The sequence below is a fragment of the Phyllobates terribilis genome, unplaced genomic scaffold, assembly GCF_046119375.1.
Source record: "Phyllobates terribilis strain yellow unplaced genomic scaffold, ASM4611937v1 Scaffold_1__5_contigs__length_1240528914, whole genome shotgun sequence".
Taxonomy (NCBI): Eukaryota; Metazoa; Chordata; class Amphibia; order Anura; family Dendrobatidae; genus Phyllobates; species Phyllobates terribilis.
In genome coordinates, this window is record NW_027362761.1 from 787002770 (window position 1) to 787022166 (window position 19397).

The window sequence follows — 19397 nt, forward strand, 5'->3', positions numbered from 1 at the left end:
TATGGAATTAACAATGAAGATTAGTCAAAAAAACAAATACATACAGCAGATTAATACAATATGTAGATGGACAATATATGTCACGTAAGGTGAGTGTGTATGCAAATCAGCTAGCCCTGATCGTTATAATGTACTGTATGCAAATAAATAATATATATTAGATGAATATATGGTAAAAATCACCTAACCCTCTATAGGCATAATAACCAAACCAATAATATCCTAATAATGTATATGAGAAAACAAAATAAATATAAACTATGGATGAAAAAATGTACATACTGCCAGCACAACCAATTAAATGGAATGCATGAGTCTGTTAATGTATGAAACAAGATCTGCGAAGGCAGTGCTTCTCAACTCCTGTCCTCAAGAGCCACCAATAGGTCATGTTTTCAGGACTTCCATTCACATTGCACAAGTGATGGAATTATCACCTGGGCAATACTAAGGAAATCCTGAAAACATGACCTATTGGTGGTTCTTGAGGACAGGGGTTGGGGAACCCTGTGCTAAGCTAACCTGGATCGTGAAGAAGGCATTGCCAGGGTTCTTTCCCCTGATGAAGCCACATTCTTAATGATCCAGGTTACCTTATTAGGTCTAATGTGTTTCTCTAGTATGCTGCCAATTGATCCCTTTGTATAGGGTGATGCTTTCTATTATCCAGTTGTTTGTATAGTTCCTCACTGGTTACTTTTATTTTGACAAAGAAGTATCCGCCTAGAGGACATAGTGTATGGGCAAATTTAAAAACAACAGCCAATGTAAAATAGTTTTTTATAGCCTGAAAGTTCATGCAATATAAGAGATATGGCTTCCAAACTTCTAGTCTCAAAAGATGAAGCACTTAGACTAGTGAACCTCTAATTATGTCCAACCTTAAAAGGGTTGCCCTGACATCAATTATTGGTGACCTATCCTAAGGGCACATCATCAGTATTGGATTAGTGGTAGTTCCTTTCCCAGCATCCCCACCAATCAGCTGGTATTTGCTCCAGCGGTGGCCTGATGTAAAGATTGAACACAGCTCCTAATAGGAGTTAATGCACAGTTCTCCGTAGTGATTGCTAAATAATGAGCAGAGCTGTGCTGTATGCTGCGGATGCTAAATACTGAGCAGAGCTGTGCTGTATGCTGCAGATGCTAAATACTGAGCAGAGCTGTGCTGTATGCTGCGGATGCTAAATACTGAGCAGAGCTGTGCTGTATGCTGCAGATGCTAAATACTGAGCAGAGCTGTGCTGTATGCTGCAGAAGCTAAATACTGAGCAGAGCTGTGCTGTATGCTGCAGATGCTAAATACTGAGCAGAGCTGTGCTGTATGCTGCAGATGCTAAATACTGAGCAGAGCTGTGCTGTATGCTGCGGATGCTAAATACTGAGCAGAGCTGTGCTGTATGCTGCGGATGCTAAATACTGAGCAGAGCTGTGCTGTATGCTGCGGATGCTAAATACTGGGCAGAGCTGTGCTGTGTGCTGCAGATGCTAAATACTGAGCAGAGCTGTGCTGTATGCTGCGGATGCTAAATACTGAGCAGAGCTGTGCTGTAAGCTGCGGATGCTAAATACTGAGCAGAGCTGTGCTGTATGCTGCGGATGCTAAATACTGAGCAGAGCTGTGCTGTATGCTGCAGATGCTAAATACTGAGCAGAGCTGTGCTGTATGCTGCAGATGCTAAATACTGAGCAGAGCTGTGCTGTATGCTGCAGATGCTAAATACTGAGCAGAGCTGTGCTGTATGCTGCAGATGCTAAATACTGAGCAGAGCTGTGCTGTATGCTGCAGATGCTAAATACTGAGCAGAGCTGTGCTGTATGCTGCGGATGCTAAATACTGAGCAGAGCTGTGCTGTATGCTGCGGATGCTAAATACTGAGCAGAGCTGTGCTGTATGCTGCGGATGCTAAATACTGAGCAGAGCTGTGCTGTGTGCTGCAGATGCTAAATACTGAGCAGAGCTGTGCTGTATGCTGCGGATGCTAAATACTGAGCAGAGCTGTGCTGTAAGCTGCGGATGCTAAATACTGAGCAGAGCTGTGCTGTATGCTGCGGATGCTAAATACTGAGCAGAGCTGTGCTGTATGCTGCGGATGCTAAATACTGAGCAGAGCTGTGCTGTATGCTGCAGATGCTAAATACTGAGCAGAGCTGTGCTGTATGCTGCAGATGCTAAATACTGAGTAGAGCTGTGCTGTATGCTGCGGATGCTAAATACTGAGCAGAGCTGTGCTGTATGCTGCGGATGCTAAATACTGAGCAGAGCTGTGCTGTATGCTGCGGATGCTAAATACTGAGCAGAGCTGTGCTGTGTGCTGCAGATGCTAAATACTAAGCAGAGCTGTGCTGTATACTGCAGATGCTAAATACTGAGCAGAGCTGTGCTGTATGTTGCGGATGCTAAATACTGAGCAGAGCTGTGCTGTATGCTGCAGATGCTAAATACTGAGCAGAGCTGTGCTGTATGCTGCGGATACTAAATACTGAGCAGAGCTGTGCTGTATGCTGCGGATGCTAAATACTGAGCAGAGCTGTGCTGTATGCTGCGGATGCTAAATACTGAGCAGAGCTGTGTTGTATGCTGCAGATGCTAAATACTGAGCAGAGCTGTGCTGTATGCTGCAGATGCTAAATACTGAGCAGAGCTGTGTGCTGTATGCTGCGGATGCTAAATACTGAGCAGAGCTGTGCTGTATGCTGCGGATGCTAAATACTGAGCAGAGCTGTGCTGTGTGCTGCAGATGTTAAATACTGAGCTGTGCTGTATGCTGCGGATGCTAATACTGAGCAGAGCTGTGCTGTATGCTGTGGATGCTAAATACTGAGCAGAGCTGTGCTGTATGCTGCGGATGCTAAATACTGAGCAGAGCTATGCTGTATGCTGCGGATGCTAAATACTGAGCAGAGCTGTGCTGTATGCTGTGGATGTTAAATACTGAGCAGAGCTGTGCTGTATGCTGTAGATGCTAAATACTGAGCAGAGCTGTGCTGTATGCTGCAGATGCTAAATACTGAGCAGAGCTGTGCTGTATGCTGCAGATGCTAAATACTGAGCAGAGCTGTGCTGCATGCTGCAGATGCTAAATACTGAGCAGAGCTGTGCTGTATGCTGCGGATGCTAAATACTGAGCAGAGCTGTGCTGTATGCTGTGGATGCTAAATACTGAGCAGAGCTGTGCTGTATGCTGCGGATGCTAAATACTGAGCAGAGCTGTGCTGTATGCTGTGGATGCTAAATACTGAGCAGAGCTGTGCTGTATGCTGCAGATGCTAAATACTGAGCAGAGCTGTGCTGTATGCTGCAGATGCTAAATACTGAGCAGAGCTGTGTTGTATGCTGCGGATGCTAAATACTGAGCAGAGCTGTGCTGTATGCTGCAGATACTAAATACTGAGCAGAGCTGTGCTGTATGCTGCGGATGCTAAATACTGAGCAGAGCTGTGCTGTATGCTGCGGATGCTAAATACTGAGCAGAGCTGTGCTGTATGCTGCAGATGCTAAATACTGAGCAGAGCTGTGCTGTATGCTGCGGATGCTAAATACTGAGCAGAGCTGTGCTGTATGCTGCAGATGCTAAATACTGAGCAGAGCTGTGCTGTATGCTGCAGATGCTAAATACTGAGCAGAGCTGTGCTGTATGCTGCGGATGCTAAATACTGAGCAGAGCTGTGCTGTATGCTGCAGATGCTAAGTACTGAGCAGAGCTGTGCTGTATGCTGCGGATGCTAAATACTGAGCAGAGCTGTGCTGTATGCTGCAGATGCTAAATACTGAGCAGAGCTGTGCTGTATGCTGCAGATGCTAAATACTGAGTAGAGCTGTGCTGTATGCTGCGGATGCTAAATACTGAGCAGAGCTGTGCTGTATGCTGCAGATGCTAAATACTGAGCAGAGCTGTGCTGTGCTGTATGCTGTGGATGCTAAATACTGAGCAGAGCTGTGCTGTATGCTGCGGATGCTAAATACTGAGCAGAGCTGTGCTGTATGCTGCAGATGCTAAATACTGAGCAGAGCTGTGCTGTGCTGTATGCTGTGGATGCTAAATACTGAGCAGAGCTGTGCTGTATGCTGCGGATGCTAAATACTGAGCTGAGCTGTGCTGTATGCTGCGGATACTAAATACTGAGCAGAGCTGTGCTGTATGCTGCGGATGCTAAATACTGAGCAGAGCTGTGCTGTATGCTGCGGATGCTAAATACTGAGCTGTGCTGTATGCTGCGGATGCTAATACTGAGCAGAGCTGTGCTGTATGCTGCAGATGCTAAATACTGAGCAGAGCTGTGCTGTGCTGTATGCTGTGGATGCTAAATACTGAGCAGAGCTGTGCTGTATGCTGCGGATGCTAAATACTGAGCAGAGCTGTGCTGTATGCTGCAGATGCTAAATACTGAGCAGAGCTGTGCTGTGCTGTATGCTGTGGATGCTAAATACTGGGCAGAGCTGTGCTGTATGCTGCGGATGCTAAATACTGAGCTGAGCTGTGCTGTATGCTGCGGATACTAAATACTGAGCAGAGCTGTGCTGTATATATGGAAAAGAAATGTGCCGCCACCAGAACGAACAGCTGATCATATTAATGACAGCACATGATGCCAAAATAGTGTATTTTTATTTAGCACTCCAACTTCGCCAAAGTAATAAGCAGCTAATTTGCTGTAAACTTAAGGTACAATCTGAACGCAGCATTTTGTTTTTGTTTTTTTGTGGCTGAAATAACTACAATCTAATGTACTGTGTATGTAGAAGTAGTAGATAAATGGAAGTCCTTATTTTTGTTGTTTAGGCCTTTTGTTACATTTGATTGAAGATTAGAGGGGTTTTCACATGAACGAAAGTTCATTTTAATCAATAGATCTTGGAATAATAATAATTTCCACAATTAGATGTGTTTAAATAAAATGTCCCTGTGCTGAGATAATCTTATAAATGTGCCCCTGCTGTGTACTGTGTAATGGCCGAGTCTGATTGTACGAAACACTATCTGATCATACCACATCTCCTGGGCAGGGGAGGGAGCAAAAGAGTATACAGACCGGACAGCAATGGATCGCAGCTGATTCTTTTTGTGAGGTAAAACATTTCCCTGCCTGGAAGCCGGAAGAGGAGGTGAGTATCGCCGATCACCTCCCCTTGCCCCCGCAATGCCGCGATCGACTTCGATCGACTTCGATCGCAGCATCGCGGGGGTTAATGTGCTGGGAGCGGTGCGTGACCGCTCCCTGCACATAGTACCGGGTGTCAGCTGTGACATTTCCCTGCCTGTTTTTACACAATGTTTTACTTCAAAGAAAGAATCAGCTGCGATCCCATTCCGTAATGTCTGCTACCCTTGCATGCTACTTTGTGCTGGTATCTCACATAAAATCCAAATAAAGAACATTTAAGTTTGTGGGTGTAACGTGAAAAAATGTGGAAACGTTCACGGAATATGAATACTTTTTCAAGGCATTGTATGCTGTTAACTACTTGACTTCTAGTACTAATAACCAATACATAGTTCACTACGGGAAAATAAAGAGAAGAAGAATGCAAAAAAACGATCACCTAAAATAATGCTTATTATATATGAAACCAAAGACAACATTAAAAACACTTAAAAAGTCAAATGGCTGTTAATCACATAAACTCGTAATAAAGTTTAATTCTGCCCTAACAAACAATCACAAGGTTTAACCTATAGTAAAAAATTGGTGCTAAAAACACTTGAATAAAGTGCTTGGTGCTGGGTGTGCAAAACAATAGCAATAAAGACAAACAGTGTTCAATGATAATATGGAATTAACAATGAAGATTAGTCAAAAAAACAAATACATACAGCAGATTAATACAATATGTAGATGGACAATATATGTCACGTAAGGTGAGTGTGTATGCAAATCAGCTAGCCCTGATCGTTATAATGTACTGTATGCAAATAAATAATATATATTAGATGAATATATGGTAAAAATCACCTAACCCTCTATAGGCATAATAACCAAACCAATAATATCCTAATAATGTATATGAGAAAACAAAATAAATATAAACTATGGATGAAAAAATGTACATACTGCCAGCACAACCAATTAAATGGAATGCATGAGTCTGTTAATGTATGAAACAAGATCTGCGAAGGCAGTGCTTCTCAACTCCTGTCCTCAAGAGCCACCAATAGGTCATGTTTTCAGGACTTCCATTCACATTGCACAAGTGATGGAATTATCACCTGGGCAATACTAAGGAAATCCTGAAAACATGACCTATTGGTGGTTCTTGAGGACAGGGGTTGGGGAACCCTGTGCTAAGCTAACCTGGATCGTGAAGAAGGCATTGCCAGGGTTCTTTCCCCTGATGAAGCCACATTCTTAATGATCCAGGTTACCTTATTAGGTCTAATGTGTTTCTCTAGTATGCTGCCAATTGATCCCTTTGTATAGGGTGATGCTTTCTATTATCCAGTTGTTTGTATAGTTCCTCACTGGTTAATTTTATTTTGACAAAGAAGTATCCGCCTAGAGGACATAGTGTATGGGCAAATTTAAAAACAACAGCCAATGTAAAATAGTTTTTTATAGCCTGAAAGTTCATGCAATATAAGAGATATGGCTTCCAAACTTCTAGTCTCAAAAGATGAAGCACTTAGACTAGTGAACCTCTAATTATGTCCAACCTTAAAAGGGTTGCCCTGACATCAATTATTGGTGACCTATCCTAAGGGCACATCATCAGTATTGGATTAGTGGTAGTTCCTTTCCCAGCATCCCCACCAATCAGCTGGTATTTGCTCCAGCGGTGGCCTGATGTAAAGATTGAACACAGCTCCTAATAGGAGTTAATGCACAGTTCTCCGTAGTGATTGCTAAATAATGAGCAGAGCTGTGCTGTATGCTGCGGATGCTAAATACTGAGCAGAGCTGTGCTGTATGCTGCAGATGCTAAATACTGAGCAGAGCTGTGCTGTATGCTGCGGATGCTAAATACTGAGCAGAGCTGTGCTGTATGCTGCAGATGCTAAATACTGAGCAGAGCTGTGCTGTATGCTGCGGATGCTAAATACTGAGCAGAGCTGTGCTGTATGCTGCAGATGCTAAATACTGAGCAGAGCTGTGCTGTATGCTGCAGATGCTAAATACTGAGCAGAGCTGTGCTGTATGCTGCGGATGCTAAATACTGAGCAGAGCTGTGCTGTATGCTGCGGATGCTAAATACTGAGCAGAGCTGTGCTGTATGCTGCGGATGCTAAATACTGGGCAGAGCTGTGCTGTGTGCTGCAGATGCTAAATACTGAGCAGAGCTGTGCTGTATGCTGCGGATGCTAAATACTGAGCAGAGCTGTGCTGTAAGCTGCGGATGCTAAATACTGAGCAGAGCTGTGCTGTATGCTGCGGATGCTAAATACTGAGCAGAGCTGTGCTGTATGCTGCAGATGCTAAATACTGAGCAGAGCTGTGCTGTATGCTGCAGATGCTAAATACTGAGCAGAGCTGTGCTGTATGCTGCAGATGCTAAATACTGAGCAGAGCTGTGCTGTATGCTGCAGATGCTAAATACTGAGCAGAGCTGTGCTGTATGCTGCAGATGCTAAATACTGAGCAGAGCTGTGCTGTATGCTGCGGATGCTAAATACTGAGCAGAGCTGTGCTGTATGCTGCGGATGCTAAATACTGAGCAGAGCTGTGCTGTATGCTGCGGATGCTAAATACTGAGCAGAGCTGTGCTGTGTGCTGCAGATGCTAAATACTGAGCAGAGCTGTGCTGTATGCTGCGGATGCTAAATACTGAGCAGAGCTGTGCTGTAAGCTGCGGATGCTAAATACTGAGCAGAGCTGTGCTGTATGCTGCGGATGCTAAATACTGAGCAGAGCTGTGCTGTATGCTGCGGATGCTAAATACTGAGCAGAGCTGTGCTGTATGCTGCAGATGCTAAATACTGAGCAGAGCTGTGCTGTATGCTGCAGATGCTAAATACTGAGTAGAGCTGTGCTGTATGCTGCGGATGCTAAATACTGAGCAGAGCTGTGCTGTATGCTGCGGATGCTAAATACTGAGCAGAGCTGTGCTGTATGCTGCGGATGCTAAATACTGAGCAGAGCTGTGCTGTGTGCTGCAGATGCTAAATACTAAGCAGAGCTGTGCTGTATGCTGCAGATGCTAAATACTGAGCAGAGCTGTGCTGTATGTTGCGGATGCTAAATACTGAGCAGAGCTGTGCTGTATGCTGCAGATGCTAAATACTGAGCAGAGCTGTGCTGTATGCTGCGGATGCTAAATACTGAGCAGAGCTGTGCTGTATGCTGCGGATGCTAAATACTGAGCAGAGCTGTGCTGTATGCTGCGGATGCTAAATACTGAGCAGAGCTGTGTTGTATGCTGCAGATGCTAAATACTGAGCAGAGCTGTGCTGTATGCTGCAGATGCTAAATACTGAGCAGAGCTGTGTGCTGTATGCTGCGGATGCTAAATACTGAGCAGAGCTGTGCTGTATGCTGCGGATGCTAAATACTGAGCAGAGCTGTGCTGTGTGCTGCAGATGTTAAATACTGAGCTGTGCTGTATGCTGCGGATGCTAATACTGAGCAGAGCTGTGCTGTATGCTGTGGATGCTAAATACTGAGCAGAGCTGTGCTGTATGCTGCGGATGCTAAATACTGAGCAGAGCTATGCTGTATGCTGCAGATGCTAAATACTGAGCAGAGCTGTGCTGTATGCTGTGGATGTTAAATACTGAGCAGAGCTGTGCTGTATGCTGTAGATGCTAAATACTGAGCAGAGCTGTGCTGTATGCTGGAGATGCTAAATACTGAGCAGAGCTGTGCTGTATGCTGCAGATGCTAAATACTGAGCAGAGCTGTGCTGCATGCTGCAGATGCTAAATACTGAGCAGAGCTGTGCTGTATGCTGCGGATGCTAAATACTGAGCAGAGCTGTGCTGTATGCTGTGGATGCTAAATACTGAGCAGAGCTGTGCTGTATGCTGCGGATGCTAAATACTGAGCAGAGCTGTGCTGTATGCTGTGGATGCTAAATACTGAGCAGAGCTGTGCTGTATGCTGCAGATGCTAAATACTGAGCAGAGCTGTGCTGTATGCTGCAGATGCTAAATACTGAGCAGAGCTGTGTTGTATGCTGCGGATGCTAAATACTGAGCAGAGCTGTGCTGTATGCTGCAGATACTAAATACTGAGCAGAGCTGTGCTGTATGCTGCGGATGCTAAATACTGAGCAGAGCTGTGCTGTATGCTGCGGATGCTAAATACTGAGCAGAGCTGTGCTGTATGCTGCAGATGCTAAATACTGAGCAGAGCTGTGCTGTATGCTGCGGATGCTAAATACTGAGCAGAGCTGTGCTGTATGCTGCAGATGCTAAATACTGAGCAGAGCTGTGCTGTATGCTGCAGATGCTAAATACTGAGCAGAGCTGTGCTGTATGCTGCGGATGCTAAATACTGAGCAGAGCTGTGCTGTATGCTGCAGATGCTAAGTACTGAGCAGAGCTGTGCTGTATGCTGCGGATGCTAAATACTGAGCAGAGCTGTGCTGTATGCTGCAGATGCTAAATACTGAGCAGAGCTGTGCTGTATGCTGCAGATGCTAAATACTGAGTAGAGCTGTGCTGTATGCTGCGGATGCTAAATACTGAGCAGAGCTGTGCTGTATGCTGCAGATGCTAAATACTGAGCAGAGCTGTGCTGTGCTGTATGCTGTGGATGCTAAATACTGAGCAGAGCTGTGCTGTATGCTGCGGATGCTAAATACTGAGCAGAGCTGTGCTGTATGCTGCAGATGCTAAATACTGAGCAGAGCTGTGCTGTGCTGTATGCTGTGGATGCTAAATACTGAGCAGAGCTGTGCTGTATGCTGCGGATGCTAAATACTGAGCTGAGCTGTGCTGTATGCTGCGGATACTAAATACTGAGCAGAGCTGTGCTGTATGCTGCGGATGCTAAATACTGAGCAGAGCTGTGCTGTATGCTGCGGATGCTAAATACTGAGCTGTGCTGTATGCTGCGGATGCTAATACTGAGCAGAGCTGTGCTGTATGCTGCAGATGCTAAATACTGAGCAGAGCTGTGCTGTGCTGTATGCTGTGGATGCTAAATACTGAGCAGAGCTGTGCTGTATGCTGCGGATGCTAAATACTGAGCAGAGCTGTGCTGTATGCTGCAGATGCTAAATACTGAGCAGAGCTGTGCTGTGCTGTATGCTGTGGATGCTAAATACTGGGCAGAGCTGTGCTGTATGCTGCGGATGCTAAATACTGAGCTGAGCTGTGCTGTATGCTGCGGATACTAAATACTGAGCAGAGCTGTGCTGTATATATGGAAAAGAAATGTGCCGCCACCAGAACGAACAGCTGATCATATTAATGACAGCACATGATGCCAAAATAGTGTATTTTTATTTAGCACTCCAACTTCGCCAAAGTAATAAGCAGCTAATTTGCTGTAAACTTAAGGTACAATCTGAACGCAGCATTTTGTTTTTGTTTTTTTGTGGCTGAAATAACTACAATCTAATGTACTGTGTATGTAGAAGTAGTAGATAAATGGAAGTCCTTATTTTTGTTGTTTAGGCCTTTTGTTACATTTGATTGAAGATTAGAGGGGTTTTCACATGAACGAAAGTTCATTTTAATCAATAGATCTTGGAATAATAATAATTTCCACAATTAGATGTGTTTAAATAAAATGTCCCTGTGCTGAGATAATCTTATAAATGTGCCCCTGCTGTGTACTGTGTAATGGCCGAGTCTGATTGTACGAAACACTATCTGATCATACCACATCTCCTGGGCAGGGGAGGGAGCAAAAGAGTATACAGACCGGACAGCAATGGATCGCAGCTGATTCTTTTTGTGAGGTAAAACATTTCCCTGCCTGTTTTTACACAATGTTTTACTTCAAAGAAAGAATCAGCTGCGATCCCATTCCGTAATGTCTGTATACTCTTTTGCTTCCTCCCCTGCCCAGGAGCTGTGGTATGATCAGATCATGTCCCGTACACGGTCAGACACAGCCATTACACAGTACACAGCAGGGGCACATTTGTAAGATTATCTCAGCACAGGAACATTTTATTTAAACACATTCAATTGTGGAACTTATTATTATTCCAAGACCTATTGATTAAAAAGAACTTTTATTCGTGGGAAAACCCCTTTAACCCCTTAATAACATCTGACGTACTAATACGCGTCTGTGCCCTGGGACTTAAGAGCCAGACCCGTATTAGTACGTCATCGCGATCGCGCGCGCACACAGGCTGTGCGGGCGCGATCGCCGCCGGGTGTCAGCTGATTGTCACAGCTGACACCCGGTACTATGTGCAGGGAGCGGTCACGCACCGCTCCCAGCACATTAACCCCCGCGATGCTGCGATCGAAGTCGATCGCGGCATTGCGGGGGCAAGGGGAGGTGATCGGCGATACTCACCTCCTCTTCCGGCTTCCAGCGCAGTCTGCAAAGGCTTCCCAGGTGTTGCCATGACGACCCGATGTCGTCATGACAACATCCGGGTCACCAGAGAGCAGGAAGATTGCTTGGACATGCGCAGTGCATCTCCAAGCAATCTTCACACTGTGCACTTCTGACAGCCTTCATGGCATAGGGATGGTGCTCCATTCCTGTGCCATGCAGGCGATCAGAAAAAAAAAAGTGAAAGTCCCAGAGTGGGACAAAGTAATAAAGTGTATAAACTGTGTGAAAGTGGGAAAAAAAAAAAAAAAAAATGTGCAAAAATATTATAAAAAAATAAAAAAAATAATACACCAAAAATAAAAATATAATGTACCCATCAATAAATATTATTATAAAAAAAATAAAAAAAAACAATAAAAGTACACATATTTGGTATCGCCGCGTCCGGAACAACCTGACCTATAAAACTGTCCCACTAGTTAACCCCTTCAGTAAACACGGTAAAAAAAAAAAAAAAAAAACAAGCAAAAAACAATGCTTTATCACCATACCGCCAAACAAAAAGTGGAATAACACGCGATCAAAAAGACGCATATAAATAAAAATGATACCGCTGAAAACGTCATCTCGTCCCGCAAAAAACAAGCCGCCATATAGCTCCATCAGCCGAAAAATAAAAAAGTTATAGCTCTCAGAATAAAGCGATACTAAAAAATATTTTTTTCTATAAAATAGCTTTTATTGTGTATAAGCGCCAAAACATAGAAAAATGATACAAATGTGGTACCGCTGTAAACGTACTGACCCGAAGAGTAAAGCTGCCTCATCAATTTTACCACACGCGGAACAGAATAAAAAAAAACAAAAAAAAAAACAATTCCTGAATTGTTGGTTTTTGTTTATTCTGCCTCCCAAAAATCGGAATAGAAAGCGATCAAAAAATGTCACGTGCCTGAAAATGGCACCAATAACAACGTCAAGTCATCCCGCAAAAAACGAGCCGTCACATGACTGTCTGCCAAAATCTGGAAAAATTATAGCTCTCAAAATATGGCGATGCAAAAACTAGATTTTACAAAAAATGCGTCTTTTAGTGTGTGACAGCTGTCAGTCATAAAAACCCCATATGATTCTGGCATTGCTGTAATCACACCGACCCGAAGAATAAAGTCGTCTAATCACTTATACCGCACAAGGAACGGCGTCAAAAATAAACTCTTGAGTTAGGATTGGGCTAGGGTTAGGGCTGGGTTTGGGGCTAGGGTTGTGCTGGGGCTAGGGTTGTGCTGGGGCTAGGGTTGTGCTAGGGTTAGGGCTGGGGTTGGGATTTTTTTCAAAAGTAAGAAAAAAAGATGACGATATGGCGACTAGTGTTGAGAGCAAGTGCTCGCTACTTGAGTTTGCATCGGGTGCTCTGGTATGCATTTAGTATCGTGGGTATTTGAGTGACATGCTCGAGTCTCTGCCCCATATGCTTCGCGGCCAAAAAACTTTACGGGGATTGCCTGCCATGCACGAGCGATCCCCGCATGTTTTTTTTTGGGTGTATAATAACCGTGAAACATGCGGAGCAGGGACTCGAGCATGTCACTCGAGCACACGCTGTACATGGTGCATACCTGAGTACCCGATGCAAACTCAAGTAGCGAGCACTTGCGCTCAAGAATAATGACAACTTATTCAATATGATGACCTAATGTAAACAAATAATGTGCCGTACCTCTGGGTTCAAAATGTTCACTATACACCTTAATAAAATCTTTGAGGGGTATAGTTTCCAAAATGGGGACACTTGTGGGGGAGCTCCACTGTTTAGGCACATCACGGGCTCTCCAAACGCGACATGGTGTCCGCTAACAAATTGAATGGAAAATCGGCTCAAATTGTTAGCGGACGCCATGTTGCGTTTGGAGAGCCCCTGTGTGCCCAAACATTGGAGCTCCCCCACAAGTGACCCCATTTTGGAAACTAGACCCCCCAAGGCATCTATCTAGATGCATAGTAAGCACTTGGAACCCCCAGGTGCTTCACAAATTGATTCGTAATAATGAAAAAGTGAAAAAAAAAAACACTTTTTCATTTTTATGAATCAATTTGTGAAGCACCTGGGGTTCCAAGTGCTCACTATGAATCTAGATAGGTGCCTTGGGGGGTCTAGTTTCCAAAATGGGGTCACTTGTGGGGGAGCTCCAATGTTTGGGCACACAGGGACTCTCCAAATGCAACATGATATCCGCTAACAAATTGTCGGCTCAAATTGTTAGCGGATATCATGTTGCATTTGGAGAGTCCCTGTGTGCCCAAACATTGGAGCTCCTCCACAAGTGACCCCATTTTGGAAACTAGACCCCCCAAGGCACCTATCTAGATGCATAGTGAGCACTTGGAACCCCTAGGTGCTTCACAAATTAATTAGTAAAAATGAAAAAGTGTTTTTTTTTTCACTTTTTCATTATTACGAATCAATTTGTGAAGCACCTGGGGGTTCCAAGTGCTCACTATGCATCTAGAAAGGTGCCTTGGGGGGTCTAGTTTCCAAAATGGGGTCACTTGTGGGGGAGCTCCAAAGTTTGGGCACAGAGGGGCTCTCCAAACGCAATGTGGCGTCCGCTAACAATTTGAGCCGATTTTCCATTCAATTTGTTAGGGGATACCATGTTGCATTTAGAGAGTCCCTGTGTGCCCAAACATTGGAGCTCCCCCACAAGTGACCCCATTTTGGAAACTAGACCCCCCAAGGCACCTATCTAGATGCATAGTGAGCACTTGGAACCCCTAGGTGCTTCACAAATTGATTCGTAAAAATGAAAAAGTGTTTTTTTTTTCACTTTTTCATTATTACGAATCAATTTGTGAAGCACCTGGGGGTTCCAAGTGCTCACTATGCATCTAGAAAGGTGCCTTGGGGGGTCTAGTTTCCAAAATGGGGTCACTTGTGGGGGAGCTCCAAAGTTTGGGCACAGAGGGGCTCTCCAAACGCAATGTGGTGTCCGCTAACAATTTGAGCCGATATTCCATTCAATTTGTTAGCGGATACCATGTTGCATTTAGAGAGACCCTGTGTGCCCAAACATTGGAGCTCTCCCACAAGTGACCCCATTTTGGAAACTAGACCCCCCAAGGCACCTATCTAGATGCATAGTGAGCAGTTGGAACCCCCAGGTGCTTCACAAATTGATTCATAAAAATGAAAAAGTGTTTTTTTTTTCACTTTTTCATTGTTACGAATCAATTTGTGAAGCACCTGGGGGTTCCAAGTGCTCACTATGCATCTAGATAGGTGCCTTGGGGGGTCTAGTTTCCAAAATGGGGTCACTTGTGGGGGAGCTCCAATGTTTGGGCACACAGCAGCTCTCCAAACGCAACATGGTGTCGCTAACAATTTGAGCCAATTTTGCGTTAAATTTGTTAGCGGACACCATGTTGCATTTAGAGAGCCGCTGTGTGCCCAAATATTGGAGCTCCCCCACAAGTGACCCCATTTTGGAAACTAGACCACCCAAGGCACCTATCTAGATGCATAGTGAGCACTTGGAACCCTCAGGTGCTTCACAAATTGATTCATACAAATGAAAAAGTGTTTTTTTTTTCACTTTTTCATTGTTACGAATCAATTTGTGAAGCACCTGGGGGTTCCAAGTGCTCACTATGCATCTAGATAGGTGCCTTGGGGGGTCTAATTTCCAAAATGGGGTCACTTGTGGGGGAGCTCCAATGTTTGGGCACACAGGGACTCTCTAAATGCAACATGGTGTCCTCTAACAAATTTAACGGAAAATCGGCTCAAATTGTTAGCGACACCATGTTGCGTTTGGAGAGCCGCTGTGTGCCCAAACATTGGAGCTCCCCCACAAGTGACCCCATTTTGGAAACTAGACCCCCCAAGGCACCTATCTAGATGCATTGTGAGCACTTGGAACCCTCAGGTGCTTCACAAATTGATTCATAAAAATGAAAAAGTGTTTTTTTTTTTCACTTTTTCATTGTTACGAATCAATTTGTGAAGCACCTGGGGGTTTCAAGTGCTCACTATGCATCTAGAAAGGTGCCTTGGGGGGTCTAGTTTCCAAAATGGGGTCACTTGTGGGGGAGCTCCAAAGTTTGGGCACACATGGGCTCTCCAAACACAACATGGCGTCCGCTAATTATTCAAGCAAATTTTACAATCAAAAAGTCAAATGGCGCTCCTTCCCTTCCGAGCCCTGCCGTGCGCCCAAACAGTATTTTTTCCCCAAATATTGGGTATCTGCGTGCCCAGGGGAAATTGCACAACAAATTTTGGGGTCCATTTTTTCTTGTTACCCCTGTGAAAATAAAAAAAATTGGGTCTAAAGTAACATTTTTGTGAAAAAAGTTAAATGTTCATTTTTTTCTTCCACATTCAAAAAATTCCTGTGAAGCACCTGAAGGGTTAATAAAGTTCTTGAATGTGGTTTTGAGCACCTTGAGGGGTGTAGTTTTTAGAATGGTGTCACTTTTGGGTATTTTCTGTCATAAAGACCTCTCAAAGTGACTTCAAATGTGATGTGGACCCTAAAAAAATGGTTTTGTAAATTTTGTTGGAAAAATGAGAAATCGCTGGTCAACTTTTAACCCTTATAGCTCCCTAACAAAAAAAAAATTTGGTTCCAAAATTGTGGTGATGTAAAGTAGACATGTGGGAAATGTTATTTATTAACTCTTTTGTGTGACATATCGCTCTGATTTCAGGGCTTAAAAATTCAAATTTTGAAAATTGCAAAATTTTCAAAATTTTCGCCAAATTTCCGTTTTTTTCACAAATAAACGCAAGTGATATCGAAGAAATTTTTCCACAATCATGAAGTACAATATGTCACGAAAAAACAATCTCAGAATCAGGGGGATCCGTTGAAGCGTTCCAGAGTAATTACCTCATAAAGTGACAGTGGTCAGAATTGTAAAAATTGGCCCGGTCATTAACGTGCAAACCACCCGCGGGGCTTAAGGGGTTAATCTTATTGCCAAAGTTGCAGGGGGACAGGATCCCCTCTGATCTAAGTTTTAACATTTATTCAGTAGATAGATGATAAATGTTAGTGGCTAATTATTATTGTTTCATTATATCAATAAGCTTACTAACATAAATGGTGAAAGAGAATGTCTGACAGTATTTTTTTTTAGACATGGTAAGATTAAAACTATTAATTGGAGGCATGCTCCAGTGCCGCCGGCTCCGGATATCTGCAAAATACAGAAGTGGTGTCTTCCTCGTTCGGAAATCACAGCACCGCTGCAGCCTATAATTGGTTGCAGCGGTCTGGTGACTTAAAGAGCATGACATCAGATGATAACGCTATCTACTAGTCACCTGTGATTGGCTACAGTAGCGCTGCTGTGATTTCCACCCAGTGCAGATACCGCTTCTGAAGCTGAAGCAGATCTTTGGAGTGTCCTGCGCTGGATTGCCGGGGTGCTCGAAGGTGAGAAGGCATGCATTTATTATTTTATGCCTAAAATATTTTATTTTTACTGTCGGACAACCCCTTTCATATTTATAATATCTTTTTAACAGACCATTCATTTTTGGCACACAGGATAAATTGTTTGTTTAAGAATCTTCACACAGAATAGCATACTTTATTAAAACTATTTTGTTTTCCAACCATAAAACTTCATCCATTATTTTTTTACTCTCTACAGTTTATTCTTGGCCCCTTAAAATGTCTCAAATATGAGAAATTAGCATATCTTCTGCTGTAGGTTTCAACCTTGTCTTTGGTTTACAAATACAAACAAGTAAGCTCATCTCATTTTACAGCGAGTCACCCTGTTTTCAGCCTGCCTCACCCAGTCAGGCTGTGAGAGATAGCTGTCCGAGATAGCTGTCCCTGCATTTCTAATGGCTGTTCCACTGTTTAAAAAAAATTCAATATAAATAATAAAGGTCAGTGCGGGATGTAAAATTCACAGCGGTAGAACTTTGTTCGCAGCTTGCAGAACCCTCACTGCAAATGGGAGCCTGTAGCGAGTGAGAGACCCTGCACTGCACTTGGCGAACAGGTAGAGAGTGGCAGACCCCATACTACACATGAAGGACCGGCAGAGAGTGGCCGAACTCACACTACACATGGAGGACAGGTAGAGGGTGACAGACACTATACTACACATGGACGGCAGGTACAGAGTGATAGACTTTGCATTACACATGGAGGACAGGTAGAGAGTGGCAGACCTCGCGCTGCACATGGAGGACAGGTGGAGAGTGACAGACCCCACACTACACATGGAGGACAGGTAGAAAGTGGCAGATCCCACAGTACACATGGAGGGCAGGGAGAGAGCGACAGACCTCATACTACATATGGAGGACAGGTAGAGCGTGGCAGACCTTGCACTACACATGGAGGACTGAAAGTGAGTGACAGACCCTGCACTACTCATGGAGGACAGATAAAGAATAAAAGACCCCACACTACACATGGGGCAGGGAATGAGTTATAGACCTCTCATATGGAGGACAAGTAGAAAGTGACAGACCCTGCACTAGACATAATGGACAAATAGATAGTGACAGATCCAGCACTACACATGGAGGACAGGTAGAAAGTGGCAGACCCCACATTACACATTGAGGGCTGGTAGAGAGTGACAGACCCCATACTACACATTGAGGGCAGGTAGTGAGTGACAGACCCCATACTACACATTGAGGGCAGGTAGAGAGTGGCAGACCCCATACTACACATGGAGGACAGGTAGAGAGAGGCAGACCTCACACTACACATGGACGACAGGTAGAGAGTGACAGACCCCACATTACACATGGAGTACAGGTAGAGAATCACAGACCCTGCTCTGCACATGGAGGGTAGGTAGAGAGTGACAGACATCGCACTACTCATGGAGGACAGGTAGAGAGTGAAAGACCTTGCACTACATATGGAGGGCACGTAGAGAGTGACAGACACTATACTACACATGGAAGACAGGTAGAGAGTGACAGCCCCCGCACTACGCATTGAGGATAGGTAGAGTGTGGCAGACCTCGCACTACACATGGAGGATAGGTAGAGAGTTACAGACCCCACATTACACATGGAGGACAGGTAGAGTGGCAGACCTTGCATTACACATGGAGGACAGGTAGAGAGTGACAGACCCTGCACTGCACATGGAGGGCAGGTAGAGAGTGACAGACCTCGCATTACTCATGGAGGACAGGTAGAGAGTGGCAGACCCCGCATTACACATGGAGGACAGGTAGAGAGTGGCAGAGCTCGCACTACACATGGAGGACAAGTAGAGTGGCAGACCCCGCACTACATATGGAGGACAGGTGGAGAGTTACAAACCTCGCATTACACATGGAGGACAGGTAGAGAGTGGCAGACCCCACACTACACATGGAGGACAGGTAGAGAGTGCCAAATCCCACAGTACACATGGAGGGCAGGGAGAGAGCGACAGACCTCACACTACATATGGAGGACAGGTAGAGAGTGACAGACCCTGCACTACACATGGAGGACAGGTAGAGAGTGACAGATCCCACAGTACACATGGAGTGCAGGAAGAGAGCGACAGACCTTACACTACATATGGAGGACAGGTAGAGAGTGGCAGACCTTGCACTACACATGGATGACCGGTAGAGAGTGACAGACCTTGCACTACACATGGAGAACAGGTAAAGAGTAAAATACCCCACACTACACATGGGGGCAGGTAATGAGTTATAGACCTCTCACATTGATGGCAAGTAGAGAGTGACCGACCCTGCACTAGACATAATGGACAAATAGATAATGACAGATCCAGCACTACACATGGAGGACAGGTATAAAGTGGTAGACCCCACATTACACATTGAGGGCAGGTAGAGAGTGACAGACCCCATACTACACATTGAGGGCAGGTAGAGAGTGACAGACCCCATACTACACATTGAGGGCAGGTAGAGAGTGGCAGACCCCATACTACACATGGAGGACAGGTAGAGAGAGGCAGACCTCACACTACACATGGACGACAGGTAG

The 19397-nt window shown here is 44.6% G+C and overlaps 1 protein-coding gene across 1 annotated transcript in view; it reads left to right on the plus strand.

The window, feature by feature from the left end:
* LOC141151161 (17-beta-hydroxysteroid dehydrogenase 13-like) overlaps positions 1–19397 on the plus strand; it is a 142125-nt gene that overhangs the window by 1025 nt on the left and 121703 nt on the right. The window lies entirely within an intron of this gene.